Genomic DNA, 22,725 nt, shown 5'->3' with positions numbered 1-22,725 from the left:
AGGCATTCAGCCACACAGGCACATAGGTAGAGATATTTCCCAAAATGGTTATGTGACCAAGCTATCAAAAATGGAATCTGGCTGGGCGTGGTAGCTCACGCCTGTAATCCCAGTGCTTTGGGAGGCCAAGGCGGGTGGATCACCTGAGGTCAGGAGTTCAAGACCAGCCTGATGAACATGGTGAAACCCCGTCTCTACTAAAAATACAAAAATTAGATGGGCATGATGGTGAGCACCTGTAATTCCAGCTACTCGGAAGGCTGAGGCAGGAGAATCGCTTGAACCTGGGAGGCAGAGATTGCGGTGAGCTGAGATCATGCCATTGCAGCACTCCAGCCTGGGTGACAAAAGCAATACTCTATCAAAAAAAAAAAAAAAAAAAAAGGAATGTACATTGTTGACACAGTCAACAAAATACAACTCCTCAATAGTAAGGAAGTGGACAACACACAATTTCTTTTTGAGGAACTTAAAAAATTTTCTCAAAACTTCTTTTGTTAAGTTCCTCAAAAAGAAATTGTGTATTGCCCACTTCCTCACTTTTCCCACAGGCTGGAAGCAAGAATTGGTGCAGATGGGCTAATTTGACTATGGGACCAAGTGAGCAATACTCTAAAAAATGGAGGAACCACAAGAGAGAAGGAACCTGGTTTCTAGACGATACGGTAGGCAAGAGCTCCCCATCCACAGTAGGCCGCTTTTCTTTCTCTGTATGGTTACATAGGAAAATACTAAACTTCCATCTTGCTTGTGATACTGTATATAGGATCCCTTTATAGAGCATCTTTTCCTACAGCTGAATTAATATACATCCACAGATCACTGGGGGATGGCCGTTGCAACTGAGCTAGTCCAATTTTATTCAAATAGCCTCTATACTTTCTAAAGCTATGGTAAACTGTTATTTACTTCTTAGAATATCCATCAGACCTTTTAACTGAACATTTACTGTATTTCAATGCTTTTCTATTTTCTTCCTCCTTCTTCACCTGACTAAATGCTACTCAGTCTTAGAGGCCTAAGCTTAATTAGTATTTATTCTATAAAGACTTCTGTGCTGTCCTCCAAGTTTGAGCTTGTTTTCTTCCCTTCCAAGTGTGGCTATTATATTCTGACTCATTCTGTCAAAGCACAAAGCACATTATTTTACATTAGTTTAATTGTTTGTCTCTTTAACTCAATGATAAATTCTGTGACTGCAAAGTATCAACATCATTCACCATAATATTTTGAAATGAGTGTGTGATGCTTTGTATGTGTTGGGAATTATATTTATTAATTGAATAAATTAATGCAACAACGTAGAAAAAAGGCTAGAAGGAAATACATTTTAAAAATAAATAGTCATTTCTGGGTAGTAGTACTGTATGTAATTTTTATACTTGGTTGATTTCAGTATTTTCCAAAGTCTCTAGATTATGCATACGTTAGTTCTATAATTGCAAAACACAACAATTTTTTTTCTAAAATATTATGTATTGGAAACAAAATCTCACTTGCAAGTTTGATTTATATACAACCAGGAATATAAACATTAACCGAATAAAATATACTTCGGCCTACTATTTAGACAACTATTGTATGCCAAGACTAGTAGCAAGAAAATATGGAATACTGTAATTGGCCAATTTTGAAGTTCTATCCCCACAAAGATGAAGAAAATCAATATGAGTTGCTCCCCCTTCTCCAAGACAAATTTATGTGCACTAAGAGATACACTGCGGATGATGGATGTGGGCTACACATATTCCCTTGGTGCTTGTTTGCAAAGGCATTTTTTTGTCCTGTCTTTTACCTAGGTTTTCATAGAAGCTTGAATGATTAGGGTTGTTTTGCAAAGGAAATTTTACTTTCTGGAGATACTGAGGGAATCTTATGATCTAGATTCAAAAGACATTTGTATAGATCAGTTGGATTGTATGCTCTAAAATGCAAAAGTTAACCTCATTCCTCTTAGCCTCCAAAACAAAGTCATAAATGTTCAGGCCATGTGGATTTGAGAAAGCAAAGCATCTATTGGAAATATTTTCTCCTCACACATGAGCCAAACTACCGCTCAGACATGTTGATTTCTCTGTCAGAAGCTGGAAGGCACTCTCTATTTTTCTCCTTTTTGCCCTTGAAATAGTTAGGTTGATTTGATTGATTTAGGTTGGTGTTCATTCAGTTACAAATTTCTCATTGCTAAACTAATTCTTCAGGGAGGTAATGTTTCAGTGAATGAGGATCAAAGGAAATCTCCCTGAAAGTCATCAGTTTAATGAGGATGGTCATTCATCCTGATGAGTTTTCCTCATCTTCTCCTGCAATGAGGACAAATGTCATAGATCTATTATAGGCAGAGAAAGGCTGGGCTAAGGCAATGGCAGAAATTAATTTAATCTCCTGTTCTAGCTCCAACTACCTACATCATTCAAACCAAAAACAGAAACACAAAATTAATAGCTTGACATACTTTTGTATTTAACCTTGAAATATGGTTAGGCAGTTTAAACCAATTCAACATACGAATGCAATCAGTATAAAGAATCCATTAGTGATTGAGACCAATTTATTAACCAAAGAAATGTAAATTCAATGTAATTGCATCACATATTCTATACTTACAACACAGCTGAAGAGCATGAAAAGAACTGACAAAGAGAATGAAAATTTTGGGGGAGGATTTATTAATATCACAGTTTAAAATATTAATTATCAACTTATTTCCAATCACCGAGTATGTGTTCAGATAGATTGCAGATAATTCATTATCAGTACAATGAAAGCTAAAGAGAAGAATTATATCCATCTGTTTCTCATGATCTCATTTCTTTGTGTTAAAACCCTACAGTATTATACCACCAACATAGAAAGAAATGTTATCAATCAGATATGAGTTTCCTACTGAAGCTCTTTGATGAATGTTCATTTTTCAATTAATAAACTATTTCGATTCTAGAAATTTGAAACTGTACTCTGAAATCTTTTGTTGAATTTTCCCTCACAATGTTTCAAATATAATTTAATTAACATATAACAAAACACAAACATGTGTTTGGGATTTAAAATAGGGTATTATACATTTAATTAAACTGCATTCATAGCATTTAATTTCTCTGTATAAAAAACATTATTTGGAAACATCTATGTTTAAGCATCTAATACATTTAGAAGCAGTTTATTTTATCCTCGACCAACTTTATCTCTTTTTATTTTAACCAAGTTGTAAAGTTATTTATATGCTACCTCACTTGAAACTCCAAGAAGTGGGGGATGTCTATAGTGAAACTATAAATATCATAATTATTATAAAAGGATAGAGATTAAGTCATTTTACTCAAGACTAAAGTTAATAAATGCAGAGTAAGTTCTAGAACATGGGTTTAGAAGCTACTGTTCATGAATAGCCTGTTTTTATATGCCCCAAAATGGCTTTTGCGTTTTTAAGTTGTTGAAAACAAATTAAAAAGTAATATCTTGTGACACATGATAACATTTAATTATAAATGTCCATGAAAACTATAAAACACTACTAAAATTGAAGAAGACACAAAAAAATTGGATATTTTATGTTCATGGATTGAAAGAATTAATAGGCTAAAATTTCTACACTCCCAAAGCAATATACAGATTTGCTGCAATCCCTACAAAAATCCCAATGATATTTTTCACAGAAATATAAAAAACAATCTAATATTCATATGGAACCACAGAAGACCCTGAATAGCCCAAGAAATCTTAAGCAGAGTGAAGCTGAAAGCATCACACTACCTGACTTTAAAATATATTGTAAAGCTACAGCAATCAAAACAGCTATGGCATAAAAACAGACACACAGATTAATGGAACAGAATAGAGAGCCCAGAAATCCACACATTTATGGTCAGTTGATTTTTGACAAAGGTGCCAAGAACACATAATAAGGGAAGACATTCTCTTAAATAAATGGTTTTGAGAATATTAGATATCCAACTGCAGAAAAATGAAGCCAGACCTTCAGTTCACATCATTTAAAAAAATCAACTCAGAATGAATTAAGTACTTAAATGTAATACTTGAAAGCGAAAAACTATCAGAAGAAAACAGAAAAAAAACTTCATGAAATTGGTCTGGGCAATTGATATATTTCCCAAGAGCAGAGGCAACAAAAGCCAAAACAGACAAATTAAATTATATCAAACTAAAAACTTCTGCACAGCCAAGGAAATACTCAACAGAGTGAAGAGATAACCTGTAAAATGGGAGAAAACATTTGCCAACCATATATCTGATGAGAGGTTCATATCCAAAGTATATAAAAGAACTAAAATGACTCAATAGCAAAAACAAACAAAGAAAACCTGATTAAAAATGGGCAAAGGACCTGAATAGATTTTTCTCACAAATGGCCAATAGGTATATATAAAAACGCTCAACATCACTAATCATCAGGAAAGCACAAATCAAAACTACCATGAAATATCACTTCATATCTATTGGAATGGCCAACATAAAAAAGATGAAAATAACAAGTTTTAGAAATGATGTGGAGAAAGGGAATCCTTGAACACTGTTGGTGGGAATGTAAATTAGTATAGGCATTATGGGAAATAATACAGAGGTTCCTCAAATAATTGAAAGCAGAAATAAGTCTTCTCATTACAAAAAAAAATGAAGTAATGCATACATTAGTTTGATTTAGCCATTTTACAGTGTATACATATTTCAAAACATCATTTTGTACACAATTAATATCTACAATTTTATTAGTCAATTAAAATAAATCAATTAGAAAAACAAATTTTAGTGTCTATAAATAAAGTTTTATTGGAACACAGCCACATGCACTTGTTTACATATAGCTTATGGTTGTATCACACTACAATGACAGAGTTGAGTAGTTGTTATAAAGACATCTAGCTCTTTCTAGAAAAAAAAAAAAATGCTGACCGTTAGTCTAGAAACATGCTGCATAATAGAAATATAAGGTACATATGTATTTCAAAAATTTTAGTAGCTGCATTTATATATCATAAAAGAAACAGGAACACCATTATATCTTACTTAACTGAAAATACCCCAAACATTATTAAGTCAACATGTAATCAATATACAAATTATAAATAAAATATTTTTTACACAAAATCATCAAAGTTTACTATGTATTTTACTTTCATAGCTCCTCTCAATTTACACTAGCCATATTTCAACTGCTCAAAAACCACCTGTAGCTAGCAGCTACTGTAATGAATACTGTGTCTAGATGATAGGTCTTTTCATGTTGTCAACTCTCCAGTCACTAAATAGCACATTTCTATCTTATTGAATTCATGTTTTCTACTCTATTCTTTTTATTTCCCTGCTTCTCTGCTGCATGGAGGCCTAGGTTAAGGGTGGTTTGCTGGGTTGGGTGTCTCCATGATGTAAGTGTAGGAACAAGGCCCTTTTTTTGTATCATTGCTCATCACCATACTGGTGGCAAAATCCTGAAAGTTAATTGTTTCTAGCCAGGTAAAAGTTCTAAATTTTGAACTGAATCCAGTAACGTAGGTGTTGCCTTTCCATTTCAGAGCAGAAAGAAATGTCATATTTTTTTGCTTTAGAGATAATTTTACTGTTAATGTAGTTTAAGTCCAATTAGCTTTCTTGGCAGTCACATCTAACCATTGATTCCTACTATGCCCATGAGAAAATATCACCTCTATGTCTGTTTTTTAAAGTGTTGCAATTAAAGCCATATCACCACATCTTACTTAAGTAGGTTTTCTCCCTTGCTTTCTTGTTTGTGTGTTGTGATTCAGAAGCTATCCTCAGAAAGAACACTGGTGATTAACAAACAGGACTGTCATCTCCTGATATCATAAAAGTAAGTCAGGATTCCCATTTTGTGGGGTGGTGGGCAAGAATTGATTGATAATGTTGACTAAAATTTATATTATTTGAATATACGTTTTTCGAATTTTATTGTTGTTAGACATCTGGAGCATTAAAAGATAAAATGTGTGGCAAAATTGTTACTGGAAAAATGCAAAGTCATATGTGCTTACTTAGTTCACTTTTTGTTGACTTGTATTCACAGAGCTGAGATTTTAGAGTAGTTTTAATCGGCACAGTAATGTTTCAGTGTAGTAAAATTGTTCCCAGATTTTCAGATGGAAAATACATAAAAAATGTATGTTACTTGAAAAACTCCATTTGGTGTTTTAGATAATAATACCACATTTGCATGAGGTCCATTATCTGAGCACGTTGAAGATTCACTGCTCTGGAATGTATTTATTTCTTCTTTTGGAACATTAACATATTCTTTCTTTCATAACTATTTCTACATCAGATCCAGAGTGCTGAATGGATAGTGTGGAGTATAAATTCTAAATATAAAATATGTATAAATTATTTGCTATCTTTCTCCTTCTCAAGCCATAAGATAAAGCAAATGCTTACTGATGCAGGTTTTAAGAGGAAAGCATGTAAAATTACTGTAATTATGGTCATAAAACAATCACCTATATATTACCTTGTAATAAATATTAGCTACTCTCATGATTATTTCTCCAGCCTGTCAGGAAATTCAGTAAAAAATAAAAATTGATAGAGATAATATAACCATGATAGCTAGTATTGTTACGTGTTTACTGTGTGCTAAGCCTTTTGTACATAACATCTTATTCAATCCTCTCAATAACCTTATGAGATTAGTTCTAATACTGTTCTCATTTTGTAGGTGAGAAAACAGAATTATTGAGGTTTAGTAAATTTCTTAATGTTAAAAATATATGAAAATACTATTTTTTTTCAAATAACACTGCTTTTTGGGGGGTTATCTGTTAAAAGACTAATGGCAGAAACTCTTATTTTGCTATGATGACATGTCTGTATTTAAGCCATATTTTTAGATTTCTTTCTAGGCCTCACGAAAGAAACTTTTACATATGCCATTTTTTAAAAAATAAATCATAATTTTGTCTTGAAAAAAAATCTCTGCAAAATAAAAATAACAACAATGGTACATAATAAGCTTTATTTTAAACAGTTCCTTTTCTCTAAGGAATAGAAATTACAAAAGAATGACACATTCAGACTTCTGTAATTCATACATAGTAAATAAATGGTGTTATTGATCACACAGATACTATCTCCCTTAGTGAGTTTGCTTCTTTCCTGGTTTTCCATTATTTTTTTGAATGAGACTGTCTTCCAGTACACGGGCTCAAAATTGTATAGTCTTTTGTTTTTAAATCTTCTCTCCTTCTTACATGTAATGATTTAGCAATTTTTAAAAATTCTGGATGAACAACAAATTCATCTCATCTTTTTCATTTTTCACCTCCATCATCATAATGCAAGCACTCATTCCTTCTTTCTTTTGCCATTACTTCCAAACTGAAGGGCTTGACTTGGCCATCTTCCATCCCATTCACCTTAAACATTTCTGCCAAATTATTTTTTTCTGAAGCACAATTCTGCATTGTAGTTAAAAGCATTTGTCCTGGAGTTAGGCTATGAGGGCTCAAATTCTGTCTCCACCCCGACTTACTTTGTGATTCTGGGGCAGTCCCTGAAACACCAGAACTCAGTTTTCTTACTCTAACATGGGAATAATCACATTGTTTAAGTCATTGTGTTGTTGTGAAGACTAGACTATCTAAAATATGAATCCACTTAAAATAGTGTCCAGAACAAAAATTATTAGCTATCATTTTTATATTCAGAGAAAAGAACTTCAGTTTCTAAACATGGCATTCAAGGCTCTTGATATCTAGTGCTAATCCATTTTTGCATGTACATTTTCTTTTGATTCCAACTCAATTCAGCTCCCTATTTAGCCAGAATTCATCTAGACAATGAAGACTATTAAAAGAAAAAGACATAGTAATTGCCTTAGAGGAACTTGAAATCTACTAAGACTAACAGAATCATAAATAATAATCAGGTAACAGTTCATCAAGTTCATAATCAGGTAACAGTTCATCAAGTTCGAAGCTGGGCGCATAGCAGAAAGTGATTGGTGTTTTCATGGAAAGGCCTAGCCTAGCAGGAAGAGAGGAAGCTCCATCAAGATAACAATCTTTGGACTGCCTCAGACGAGGCAATCAAGGAAAGAGGGAGAGGACACACAATGCATTCACACACCCTACACTCGGCCAAATGGGATTATTTTATATGGTTGCCCTGAGTCTTCCCTGCCTGAAGTATTCTTCTACCCTCTCTGCTGAACATTCCCACCATTTGTAAATCTTTTACATCTCTCACAGCCTCATTCAAAGGTTGTCCCCTCAAGGGAGTCGTGATTTCAGTATCCAAACCCCTCTGTTCACTTCTCATTCTCAGGGCATGTTAGCTAAACGTCCCTGTGGTGCTTCCTATATTCTATCTTCATAACTAATTATGTGTGGGATATCAGTTCCTTCAAATTAGCAAGTTTTGTAAAATCTATTTCTGTGTGTATTGTAACACTTGGACATTCTCTAATAAATATGCAGAATATATTTATGTAAAGAAGTGAATGTTGTTTTAAAGCCAAAAAAGCCCAGAATGGAAAAGTAACTTGTTTAAATCACTGACCCTACCTGAAACTTTCCCAGGATCAGAAATTATGTTCATCTACTTTATCACAAAACTCTTGACATATATGCCAAAAATATGTTTGAATCAATAGTAAATCATATCAGTGGCACAACTACTGACCAAAATTCAGTCTTCTCAATCCCAAGGTCTTGATTCTCTCCTTTAAATCATGAATTTTAATGTTATTTAGAGTCCAAGAATTATGCACAATTTTCATCATTTTGTATCAATCTATTGTATAAATATTAGATCTAAACATATTTATTTAACTCTACACAGATGATTCTGCAACAATATTTACATATAACACATGCCTATTCTTTTATGGCTGACAGATGATGAAATCATATTTGTCTTTAAATGTTTCATTTTACATTTAAAGTTCATGGAAATTCTAGACTTACGTAACTGGATGGCTCCCTTTAAAATTGTGTTGTAAAAGAAAGCAAGCACAGGCACTGGGAACCAGAGGATTGGTATTCAAATGAATAACTTCTGCAAGGAAGGTCAGAATGTGAGATTACAGATTTTGCTGAACATTATTTCTGGCTTAAAAAAAAAAAATCAGTGGTTTTGTTTATTTGAATAGCATTTCCAAATCCACTTTCATTAGCAGGAGTGCTGCAGGACCCAGCAGTTCAGGGAGGGAATCCATTTCTAGTAGCTTACAGAGATAACGATAAGCCATCTTAAAGTTTAGGCTTATTAGAAAGGACTGAAATGCATTATAGGGAAGCAGTAACTGTAATGGTTGGTTTGCCAACCAGTGGTATGGAATTAAAAATGCATTAAAATTTATACAAAAGAAAGTAAATAGCTGAATCTCTATTGGCTTTGACATAGTTAAATGAACTCTTCTTTTTCTTTGTGTGGCTAATTAAAAAAAATAAACCTATGAAAATAGAAGAAACTTTCCCTTTTGGAACTTGATTCATGTGAAACTCCATTATTAATAAAATGAACAGCTTCTTTCTTTAAGCATGGAATTCATGTATTCCTTAACACATGCACAGACACAACCAGAGGAGAAGAATAAGAGATCTTCTCTCCGAAGGGATGGAACTCCTATTGATTCTTTTTGTGACCAAGGTTTGATCAGGCAGAGCAGACAGAATTAGAAGATGAAACAAAACCCCAGGAGGAGTGGAATAAACAGCTATGGAAAGTACTCACAAATTCTCATTATATACATAAATATTAACTCCCATCATTAATTTCAAGTCACTTTTTGAAACTGTTTATGAAGATTTTAAACTCCTAGTCTGTCCAGCCATGTATTCCATCTGTTGATTCATATACTCAAAGACATTTACTGAGGAGAGGTGAATGAGAAGTATAAAATCACTGCCCTCATGCATTAATCATTTGTGGCTTAATCATGGAGGCATATGTTAAACACCTTTATAAATATATTATTGCAATATAAGAACTTTAGTGGAAAAGTGCAGAGAGCTCTAACAAGAGCCAGATTCACCAGTATAGAATCTGTGTAGTAACATACAAGCTCATGCTCAGAAGAGCCAATGGCTTGGTTTAATGTTCTCTCATTGCTATCTTGATATTCCTAATTTTGTCTTTGAAATTGTGTTTTGTAAGTGACATGCAGTGGTGCAATGGAACACGTGCATGGGGAGAGAAGACAGTGCAATATGAGTGTCCACCCTTCCTTGCTTCCCCATTCATATGTAGCACAGAATTCCAGTGGACCTGCAATATGTGAGAGTTCAGTGAGACTAAAAGTGAATTAAAGATAAGTATGTTACACAATGACCGGGTAAGCTATTGGATTGATGGGCCTTAGAGGCAACACTTTATGCTCTAACCAGAATTCACTTTGAATGCAGAAAAAATATGAATGACTGAAGAGCCCTGTCTTATTTTTGTTACTCATGTTACTTCCCTGTACCAGCTAGCCACTTATGCAGAAAATGATGACCTTGAAGCAAAGTGGAGATAGGTTAACCCATAGTTCCTTTTCCTTTCAATTTTTCCTTATCAATCAGTAAAGCTGAAAGGAGAGAGAGTGGATAGAATGTGTGCCTATCAAGAAAGGAAATAAAAGCATCGAAGTTAGCTTTGTGCAACACTGCCACTGATCTAGTGAGAATGAAATGCATACACATGTATGAGCTATGAAATAGAAATTATAACTCTTATTTTTGCATATGTGTTAAATGCTTTTATGTTTGAAGTTAAAACTTGTACTATGCAATATAAAGTTTATGTTAAAATCCATGTTTATAATTTAAAATTGTATTTTATTTTTACTCAGAACAACAATAAATAACAACAGCAACAAACCCACCATGACAGGCTGAGAGAGGCAGAGAAAGAGAGGGAAAACCTTCATAATTTAATACCTTCAACAATGCTTTTGTTTTACTTTTTAAACAATGGGTAAAATATTTTCATCTTGCACTGGGCTCTACAAATTTTGTATCTGGCCCTAGCTGTAAGAATGTATAAGAATGATTTAACTTAGCTTGGGAAGTTAGAATGTCTTGCCAAGTGATAATTAAACTGAGATAAAAAGATGAGCAGGAGTAGAGGCAGATGAGAAAGCAGTAGGGGATCAAAATGGGGGTTGGGAGGGAGGGATGTTCCAGGCACAGGGTCAGATACCAAGGTCCTAAAGGAAGAAGGAGCTAGGAATGTTTGTGGAACAGAAAAACAGTCAGTATGGCTGGAAGTTAGTAAGCAGACACTGATTACACAGGGTAGAGCTTCAACTTACATCATTCTGCATCTCTTGGAAGGGGAAAAATGATGGTGCTAAAATAAGTGAAACTGGAATACTCAGAGTCAATTATTACAAAAACCACCCTGTATCAATTTATGATTTTGTGTCTGGCACTAAGTGACTTGCTGACATTACCTTTTTGGTCCTCCCAACAATAAGGCAAAGTGAGATTTACTGTCTTCCTTATTCAGACAAGAAAATAGGGAATTAAGAAATTCACTCAAGGTTACATAGCCAGTGAATAACAGTCATAAATGGAACACTTTTTTTCTGAACAGGAACTAGACTGTAAACCCCAATAGGGAAGGAATCTGCTCAATGTGCTACTATATTCTTGGCCCATAGCGTACACAATAAGCTCTCAGTCTTCACTGAATGAATGAATAAATGAATGACTTGATGAGTTTTCTTTGGAAAATTCACTGTGCCTTTATGACTTTGAATGGATTATGGAATATTCAAATGAGGTTTATGTATACTTTGAGAACCAGCGAATGTCCCTTTTCAAATGAACAATAAAAAGTGAAAAAGGAAAGCAGCATGGTTTAGTTAAAAGAGAATAGATAGGAAGGCAAGAGATAGACTTCGTTTCATTAACTATATGACCTTGGGCCAGTCACTTCCCTTCAGTACTCAGTTTTTTGAATAAAATAGAACAGGTAATGTGTGTTCTTTTCAGTTTTCCCATAGTATGGTTTGATTATTCTGGGGATTGTTTGGTAATAAACGAACTCAATACCCAAAACTTCTCTTTTATATCACGGAGGAAACATAAAATATGAGAGACAATTTTGTTTTTATTTATTTATATCTTTTCTGAGATGGAGTCTTGCTCTGTGGCCCAGGATGGAGTGCAGTGGTGCAATCTCGGCTCACTGCAACCTCCCCCTCCTGGGTTTAAGTGATTCTCCTGCCTCAGGCTCCCAAATAGCTGGGATTACAGGTGTCTGCCACCACTCCCAGGTAATTTTTTTTTTTTTTTTTTTTAGTAGAGATGAGGTGTCACCATGTTGGCCAGGCTCAAGTAATCTGCCCACCTCTGCCTGTCTTCAAGTGATCTATCTCAGCCTCTCTTCAAGTGACCTGACTTCAAGAGACCCACCTCGGCCTCCCAACGTGCTGGGATTAGAAGCATGAGACACCACGCCTGGCCAAGACATGTAATTTTAAAGCACCAAATTCCTCAAATAAGCTCACTCATTCATCCATTTATTTATTCATTCTTTCTTTTAACAAGCCTTTTTGAGAAGTACACTATGAGCCTGGAAGAAGCCTCCTCCTAAAATGAAGAAATGCTCTCCATTTCACGAAATAGCAAGACTCTGAGGGAGTGAAATATGGGTTAGGGTTTATCTGCTACTCAAAAATGGTAAAAGTCAAATTTAATTCCACTTTGAATCACAAGTCTGGTATCACGCAGAGCCAGTGTTGTTGTAATGTGTAGTAATAATGCCAGCATCTTTCAGAATAAATTCTGACATCTGAATCATTTGATTACTTTCCTCGCTTTGACTTTCTCTTGGTGAAAGAGCAAAGGTGGACAGCTGTAAAACTTCCTACACAAAACAAAGTCTGTGTCTTCCACTAGTAAAAACCAGTCCTTGTTGACACAGAAGCAAATATGTGATCAAGAAAGGTGGGACAAGAATATTGATAGGCTCTAAACAGGCAATCTATAGAGTGGGAGAAAATTTTTGCAATCTATCTATTTATAGAAAGACTAAGGTCTAATATCCAGAATCTACATGGAACTTAAAAAAAATTACAAGAAAAAACAACCCCATTAAAAAGTGGCAAAGTACAAGAAGAGACACTTCTCAAAAGAAGACATTTATGTAGCCAATGAACACACGAAAAAAAGCCTTATCATCACTGATCATTAGATAAACGCAAATCAAAACAACAATGAGATACCACCTCACACTGGTCAGAATGGCAATTATTAAAAAGTCAAGAAACAACAGATGCTGGCAAGGCTGTGGAGAAAAAGCAACACTTTTACACTGTTGGTGGGAATGTAAATTAGTTCAACCATTGTGGAAGACAGTGTGGTGATTCCTCAAAGACCAAGAACCAGAAATACCATTTTATCCAGCAATCCCATTACTGGGTATATACCCAAAGGAGTATAAATCATTCTATTACAAAGATGCACGCACACGTATGTTCACTGTAGCACTATTCATAATAGCAAAGACACAGAATCAACCCAAATGCCCATCAATGATAGACTGCATAAAGAAAACGTGATACACATACACCATTGAATACTATGCAGCCATAAAAAGGAGTGAGATCATGTCCTTTGCAGGGATATGGGTGGAGCTGGAAGCCGTTATGGAAGCCATTATCTTCAGCAAACTAATGCAGGAACAGAAAACCAAACACCACGTGTTCTCACTTAATAAGTGGGAGCTAAACAATGAGAACACATGAACACAGGGAGGAGAAAAACACACACTTGGGCCTGGTGTTTGGGGGATGGGGGAAGGAGAGCGTCAGGATAAATAGCTAATGCACTCCGGGCTTAATAACTGGGTGATGGGTTGACAGGTGCAGCAAACCAGAATGGCACACATTTACCTATGTAACAAACCAGCACATCCTGCACATGTACCCCAGAACTTAAAACAAAGAAAGAAAGAAAGGAAAAAAATGACAGAACCCAGAAAACTGTAAGAAAATGTCAAAAGGTCTAAAATATGTGTCACTGAAGTTCCAGAATCAGAAAAAGAGATAGGTGCAGAAAAAATATTTGAGAAATATTTCTCAAAATATTGAGAAAATAATGGCTGAAAATTCTCCCAATTTGGTGAAAGATATACTCAATGAAAACTATGCTTAGACAATCATAATCAAATTGTTGAAATCTAAATATTAAAAAAAATTCTTTAATTCAGCTAGAGAAAAATGGCACATCCCAGGGAGACAACAATTTGAATTATTACAGATGTCACATTGGAAACTGTGAAGACCAGAAGATAGTGGAACAACATATTTAATTAATATACTGAAAGAGAAGAACTGTTAACCTAGAATTTTATATTGAGCAAAAATGTCCTTCAGGAATAAAAGCAAAATCAACATACTCTCAGATGAAAGAAAACTAAGAAAACATCACCAGCAGACCCGCTGTACAAGAAATGTGAAATGAAGTTCTTCATGCTGAATAAAAATGACACTTGAGGGAAACTTTACTTTTCACTAATAAACGGAAATCAATGTTTAAAAAAATTGATGGGCTCCACCAAAGGGCTGTACCTAATAGAAGGCACAAGGGGCAGGTGCCATGAAGCCCAGATGTGCACTCTGATCCTATATCAATGTTGAATTTTCCCAGTAGAGCAGAACTCATTCCTTACAGGAAGTGAGCATCTCAAAATGTTGAAGAATGAAGCACCAGGTCCAGATATTTGGTGGACTTCTGAAGAATCTACTCTTTGGGGAGGATAGATAAGTAAAGGAGATGACGTTTACTTATTAACTGCTTATGAAGAGCAGAAAACATCCAAAGGATGTAAACAGATAGGCAGTAAACATTAGCCAACATCCGGAGCATTCTAGCCAATATTATGAATAGATATATTATTAACTGGAAGGATTGAATAAGTTAATTACAGTTTTAAAGCACAGTATGCAAAGGCAAAGAGATGGTGCCAACTATGAGAAAGCTTCACAGATCTCAAACTTCAGAGAGCTTAATTGACCAAGGGACCCAGCTGCTGTGCTCTGAAATCAATTGCCACATTTGTACTGAGGCCATGTTTTCCCTCAAGGTTCTTCAAGCCAGTGTTTGAGCATGGCCTCTGGAAGACAACAGACTCCTGTGACAGTCAACTTTGTCTCAAGAACTCCCTGACAGCCTTGCTGAATCTTCTTTCAACTTTATGGCAATCTAGGACTTTTCCACCCAACTTCCCTCACGTCTCTCTGTCTTTCAAGGCCAGACTTACATCCTTGTCTTATCATTCTTCCCACCTTGCTCTGAACTCTATCTCCATTTTTTTTTAAAGTCCCTTATTTTTTTAAAAAACTGAATATTGGTTTTTCTTCCTGGGGGACTAAAACAGAGACACATCTGGCAGAGAAACTGAGTGGAACACTATTTAGTGTCAATCTGGTGAATAAGTGCCTAAAGAATGCACTAACTTAATGCTTACTAAATTGAAAGTAACATAAACAACCGGAATGGAGTGAGTACTAACGTTACAGATATAGAAACTATGGCTTGCCAGTTCATGAGTGTTGGAGGCAGAATTTTGAGCCACGCTGTTATTTTACTTTTTTGTTTAAATGTTAAAGTCAGTGCTTTTAACTATTACATACTACATCCTTGGCCAACAGTGTCCCTGGTATCTTTTATATGATAAGAACTATTAATATGTTTGTAGAATAAAAACATTTAATTCACCACCATTAACACTGCCATGGCTATCATCATTGTCACCCTCATGGTCATCATCAAGTTAATCAAGCATTTATATATATACATTTGCCATTTAGTTCTCGTAAGTATCCAGTGAATTGGGTAAACCTTGAAGTGAAGCACAAAGATATCTTCTCAATCTAAGTCTAGCATTTTTTTTTTTCACTTCATTCCATATCCTTCTCTCTGATACATCTTTGCCTAAGATGAACTAAAGATGTTGGGGGTTTAATACTTTCTTGATATACCAGTGTTTAAATACCAATAAGACAGTTGAAATCTTAGTTTAATAGCTGAATTCAATAGGACAGATCTGATGTTCTTATTCTAGAAATAGCTTTCTCTCCAGGACCACAAGTATTAGACAATTTGGGTGGTATTATAGGGAACGTTTTGCCTCTGGGTCAAAGTCACTGGGCTCTGTACCAAGTCAGTAATGATCAAATGCCAGTCTGTCTGACAGCTGTCTGGTGGCCTTTGTAATAGGGCCTCCAGCCAGTCACTTGTGGGCAACCTTCCATGTTGCATTCGGTGCCTGCTGCCATTTGTAATGACAGGCACAGAGAATGGTTGGCAGTTCAAATAGGCATGGAGACCCTTGGTATCCGTCATTCAAGACCAGCACTTAAACCCTAATTTAATGACAGCCCTACAACTAGTAGTAATTTCTTTCCAAATGAAGGGCCTTTCTCTGGCTGATCTGCCCCACTCATCGACCCACAACTTTTTCTTTTCCAGTAGTGAGATTAAAATTTCCCTTTGAATTAAACACAAGGTCAGATAAAATAAGTCACTGTGAGCAGTCATTATATTTTCTGTCACTGGACCAATTAAGATTTCCAGCTGTCAGTTTCTGATGTTGCAGCTCCATAAAAACCAACACTGAGATGCATTGATCTGTGTCAAAGCTGTTTCAGAGGGAAAATTGGACCAAAAATAATGATAATTGTCATAGGATGTCACACCATTAAATGAAAACATAAAAAGCAAAATGCTGTGGAGGAACTGCAAAGTCATCCTCCTTGCCGAGGTGAAACTGTGCTACCCCCAAAGCAAGCTCACTGTTTCAGTGATTGTCCTAGTTCTGCAGGAAATATGGTCCTTAGTCTCTAGTTAGGTATATTCTGCCCAGTTAATGCTAATTCACTTTCAATTGGATATTCAAACTAAAATTATTTAAAGAGTTTAGTTCCTAAAGATCTAGTTGAAGAAAAGTACATTTCCTAGAAGAGAAATAAGAATAAGTAATAAAATGTGTAAGTGCTCACCGTAATAACCATCACAAGAAGTGAAGTATTCCAGTAATATGGAGGAAAGGGGGGGCTTCTTGTCTGCTACATAATTGAAGAGACAAGAGGTAGAACTTAGTGGTCAAAGGTACAGTGGTGAGAGGTGACAGGACAAAAAACCAGGAGATGAATCTACCATGGCTGCACTATTTGAATATTTATGAAAAAGTGGAGTTTTTTATTTTGCATTTTTTTCTGATCTTGGAAGAAAACTGTACAATTTTGAAATAAGTTTAAATTAAACTCCAAAAACCACTCATTAGCTGAACACATTGTCATGTTCAAGGTTGATTTCTTATTAGAAGTTACAACACATCTTTGCATGGGATACTGTCCTCCTTTGCTAGTAATTTCAACTTGGTCCATAAGAGAAGGTGGTGAATAACAGAGTTTTGCTAGAATCCCAAGAGCTACGAAAACTGTATCAGTCATTCTTTTCTCTTACTTTAAAAGTGCTTAAACCCGTTATACTCATTTTACAAAAAAAAAAAAGGCAAACTATTTAATGTTTGCACTACTGAAACTTAAAATTCTTTTTGGCCATCAGCCTTGTTGGGCATTGAGGGACAGTTCTTAATGTAATAGATTTTACACTTTGGAAAATGATGAGATATAAACCAGTAGTGAGCTGAGCTACTTGTACTGGCTCATAAATCCAGTAATTAAATTTCCAAAAATTTTGTGAGTCAGTTTTTGAAGACAGCATGATTAAAAATTAAATTATATAAATTTAAATTAATTGTGTTAAAAACAAAGCACACATCAAAAACTCATCACTTTGTAATTCATACCTTTTACTATTACCTATTTCTATTTTGTCTGCTTGGCAGAAGTGATACATAACAGTATGATATTTCACATCTCTTCCCAATTCTTTGTTCAGTAAGGTCACCTGGGTAACTTAAAGTCTATTATTATGTGAGTGTCACCAAATGCTAAAAGTCCCATTTAGCTTATTGTTTTACTTCTAGATTTAGGGAAGTGATACAGAAAGTGATAACACAGATTAAACTTAAATGTGTGTCATGTCTGTAGTCATTACACTGTGAATAGCATATAGAATTTAGGAAATTGTCCTCCAGGATATAAATGGTGTTATTTGAATGTAAAAAGGAAGTCAGTTGTTCATGTTCTTAATGATCATGTCTTCACACAGCTCAAGTACTCACATAGGTTTTCACTGTTTCCCTTTTGTCTTGCTTGTTTAGGTAAAAAAAATATTAACCAATGTTGGAACTACATTCATTTCCATTGCAAAGATAGATAGGCTATGAATACAAGAGTTAAGCAAAAATTAGTAAAAATCAGTAAGAGCATTACAGAAGAATCTATTAGTTATTTGGAATAAAGTGTATTGCATATTTCATTAATAATTATAAATCATTTTTATATGATGAAGATGTATACATACCTTTTATATGGTATGCTCATATCCTTTATATCAGTAAAATTTATAAAAACTCATGTGTATGTATATGGTATACATATATACCAATTGTTAAACATTTACCAGCAAACTGCTGGATAAAATTGACTATCAAGGTGACATCAGACTGTGGAGGGCTTTATAAAGCAGGAAGGTAAATACTTCATAGAGTCATAGAAATCACCTTATTTAAGCTTTGCGTAGATCCATAATACTTAAATGGCCTTCATAAAAGTTGGGACATCTGCTCTGAGAAATCTGAAAATGCATTTCAGTGTCTCTTTCAAGACTGATACTTTAGTGAAGCATGAACTAACAAGGATCTTTTGTTGAAAGCAGAGCTATAAATGAAACTCCAAATTGAAGAGGAGTTATATTTTCATATATTTTTTTCTCTATATTCACGCATCTTAAAAACTTTCAGTTTACCACAATTTTCCTCTTCTCTAAAAAGAAAACAAAATGATTAAAGATAACCTGCCCCTATTTTTAGGGCCTCATGAAATAAGAATTGTTTTGCAGTTATTTCTTACAGATTCCTTTACAGTTTACTTTCAAAGAAATAGTAAAAAATATTTTAAAAATATATTTTAATAAACAAATATTTATGCACAGGAATTTCTTGCATAATTTGCAATAATGATAAAGTGGAAACAACATCAAGAAAAGACCAGCTAAATACCTTACAGTGTGTTCACCTAAGCAATACTATGCCACCATGAGAAAGAATGAAGCAGCTCCACGTGTAACAACATGGAATGATGTCAAGTGAATAAATGCAGGCAAATGTGCATGGTTTGAATGCATTAAAAAATTATATGTATATTTGACTAGGCACAAAAATTCTTTTGGATAATTCATTCCAAACTGTTAACATTGAAAGCCTCTGAGGAAAAGTGAAGTTGGGTTTGGGACATTGACGTTTCAGTTTAGTCTTTTATATAGTATGTGTCTGTTTTTGTTTTTCTAACGAGTAAGCATTAATCTAATAATAACAAATGTCAAAAAGCAATCTTAGAAAACAGATGTTCCAGTTAGATATTTGGTCTCTGCTTCCTCTTGCAGGTGGTGGTAGAGAGAAGTACAGCATTCATTCTCCAAATGCTACCAAGGTGTACAAAACCTCAAGCTCCTTTCAAAGTCATTTTAACTTTACTTTCAGAAGAGAAATGAAGTCTCATCTTTGTGGGAAAAAAATGAACCCTTACGGTGGGTAGGTTTGTGGGGGATGTTAAATCATATCAGGATTTAAGACCCCAATAGATCTAGTAAAATCCAATCATTTTCCCCCTCCTTTTCATTATGCTAAAACATCTGGACTAGAGGTTGCTTTATGAAGTTAATTGCAGATAAGTTAAAAATCTATAAAAGGATCAGCCTGTACATGAGGTTAGCCAGCAGGGGGATATGCACACTCTTGCCAGGACACACTGAGATGAGTAGAAAGGGAAGAGGTATTTTTGATGACGGGAGGAAATTTTGTTTGCATCCTTGCTGTTAGCCTTACAAAGGTTCAACACAATGCAGGATAAGTCTTTCTACCTGCCTCTTATGATCTCAGCTCTATCTGGAAATTCTGCTGCTGTTAATCCAAGACTTTGTAGACTTGCTACACATTACCAGTTCCACAAGCACAGACTACTGTTGAGTGAAAAGTTAAGAATGGAAGAGAAATGGAAGTCGAAGTGAATAGAGCCATAAACGGAGGAGCAAATGAAAATAGCGGAAAGGAAAATGAAACAAGCATGAAATAACCAGATCAGATATAGTGACACTAATGGTCTTGTCTCATGACACAAAACACTGGAACAACTAAATTATTGTCTAAACTCTTTCTCATGTTAGAAAAATTAAAACAAATCTAATTCACTGACATTTAGCTATCTTAGGCCATAGATGTAATTCCACTCCACCCACTTGGCTCATTTAAATGGTAGGAAATGCTATTAAATTCTGCTCATACTTCCACTTGTTTATTCACTTGTTTGTCTAGCATGCACTGAACACCGACTCTATGCTATGTACTGTGTACTGTGTTTAATGCTGGTGATAACAAGAATAAATCAGTTGCATTTTTTTTGAGATGGAGTCTCGTTCTGTCGCCCAGACTGAAGTGCAGTGGCGCAATCTCGGCTCACTGCAACCTCCGCCTCCTGGGTTCAAGTGATCCTCCTGCCTCAGGCTGCTGAGTAGCTGGGACCACAGGTGAATGCCACCATGCCTGGCTAATTTTTTTTATTTTTAGTAGATATGGGGTTTCACCATGTTAGCCAGGATTGTCTCGATCTCCTGAACTCATGATCTGCCTGCCTTGGCCTCCCAAAATTCTGGGATTACAGCTGTGAGCCACTGCACCTGGACAGTCACAGTTACTTCTATGGCCTCCTTCCCTACAACTCTCATCTTCCTCACTTTGATCCAACCACTTTTTTTAAGCCCATCTGTGCTTGCACCTTTAGGGTTTTGTGTGGTCTCTTTGCTCCACTTGGGATGCCCTGTCCCTAGACATGCATAGCTATCTCCCTCAGTGTCATTAAATCTTTGCTCAAATATCATTGTATCAAGAATGCCTCCTCTGCCCAGTTCATTTAGCTCTGCAGCTACTGATCCTCTGGCACTTCGTTCCTTAGCATTTATCAGCTTCTGAGATACTATATACTTTATTTCTTTATTAAGTGTATAATTGATCATCTATCTCTGCCCTCCAGAAGGAAAGTTTTTTAAAAGCAGGGATGTTGTTGATTTTGCTCATGAATGTATCCTGAATACTTAGAATAGTTCCAGGTATAGAGAAGTTGTCCAAGAAATATTTGTTGAATGAGTGAATAAGTGAACAAGACACGTACAAGAAATGTTTTAAATTTCCTGCTCTTCTTAGTTTCTGAAGACCTTCTTTTCATTTCTGACCTATACTGACTCAAATCTCACTCCATTTCTAGTAGCAGATTCTCTTTTTTTCTGGTCAAGTTTTTTCCTTCTTTCTGACATCTGACCTGTGCTTTCCATCTGCTAGGTGAATTGCTTTCTGCATTGGAATGTTTACACAACCTACTAAAATTTTGCATTTAAAATCATCTTCAGAGATATTTAAGTAAAAACAGCAGTATGTATCAAAAACTGGATATGTAGAAAACATAGGAAAAACATGAGTAAGTCTAGTATTCATAATAATACAGAGGGTTGGCCAGGGGCAGAGAATGGTCCAGAAGAATCTGGGATGGAGAAAAATAAAAGAAAAAAAAAACCTTCACCTTTAAAAAAATAAAGTTGAGGGCCAGGCACGGTGGCTTACACCTGTAATCCCAGCATTTTGGGAGGCTGAGGTGGGTGGATCACTTGAGGTCAGGAGGTCAAAACTAGCCTGGCCAACGTGGTGAAACCCCATCTCTACTAAAAATACAAAACAAAATTAGCTGGGCATGGTGGTACACACCTGTGATCCCAGCTACTAAGGAGGCTGAGGCAGGAGAATCGCTTGAACTCCAGTGGCAGAGGTTGCAGTGAGCCAAGATCGCGCCATTGCACTCCAGCCGGGGCAACAAGAGTGGAACTCTGTCTCAAAACATAAAATAAAGCAGAATCACAAATTCTCAGGTAGGCCAGGCATAGTGGCTCTCGCCTATAATCCCAGCCCTTTGGGAAGCCAAGATGGGTGAATTGCTTAAGGTCAGGAGTTCGAGACCAGAGTGGGTAACATGGTGAAGCCCTGTCTCTATAAAAAATACAAAAAATTAGCCAGATGTGGTGGCAGATGCCTGTAGTCCCAGCTATTTGGGAGGCTGAGGTGGAAGGATCACTTGAGTTTGGGAGGTTGAGGCTTCAGTGAACCATGATTGTGTCACTGCACTTCAGCCTGGGCAACAGAGTGAGACTCTGTCCTAATAAAAACAAAAGACCAAACCCAAAAAACAAGAAAAAACACAAAAGTCCAGCAAATTCTCAGGCAGAATGACTTGTCTTAAACCTATAAAGTCTCTATTCTTCTTTCAAAGATTATCAGATTAAAAGAAAATTTAATAAATATGTTATGAGGAGTCAAAAGTCACTGAAATGTTTTATAAGGCATTCTGAATCAGAAAGGCTTTATTTTCAAGAATTGCTTCCTTCCAAAAAATACAATTCAAATTAATACCTGCATAACAGAGTCCTATGAACACCAGTCCTGTCTGTGCCCCAGAATAAAATAAATTCTTTAAATTTTTTTTGTTGTTATTGGCAGGGTGCGGTGGCTTACACTTGTAATCCCAGCACTTTGGGAGGCTGAGGCAGCCAGATCATGAGGTCAGGAGATCGAGACCATCCTGACCAACATGGT

This window comes from Chlorocebus sabaeus, chromosome 1 (assembly GCF_047675955.1).
Source record: "Chlorocebus sabaeus isolate Y175 chromosome 1, mChlSab1.0.hap1, whole genome shotgun sequence".
Taxonomy (NCBI): Eukaryota; Metazoa; Chordata; class Mammalia; order Primates; family Cercopithecidae; genus Chlorocebus; species Chlorocebus sabaeus.
The sequence above is the reverse complement of the archived record's forward strand: the minus strand, read 5'-3'. Positions refer to the sequence as shown.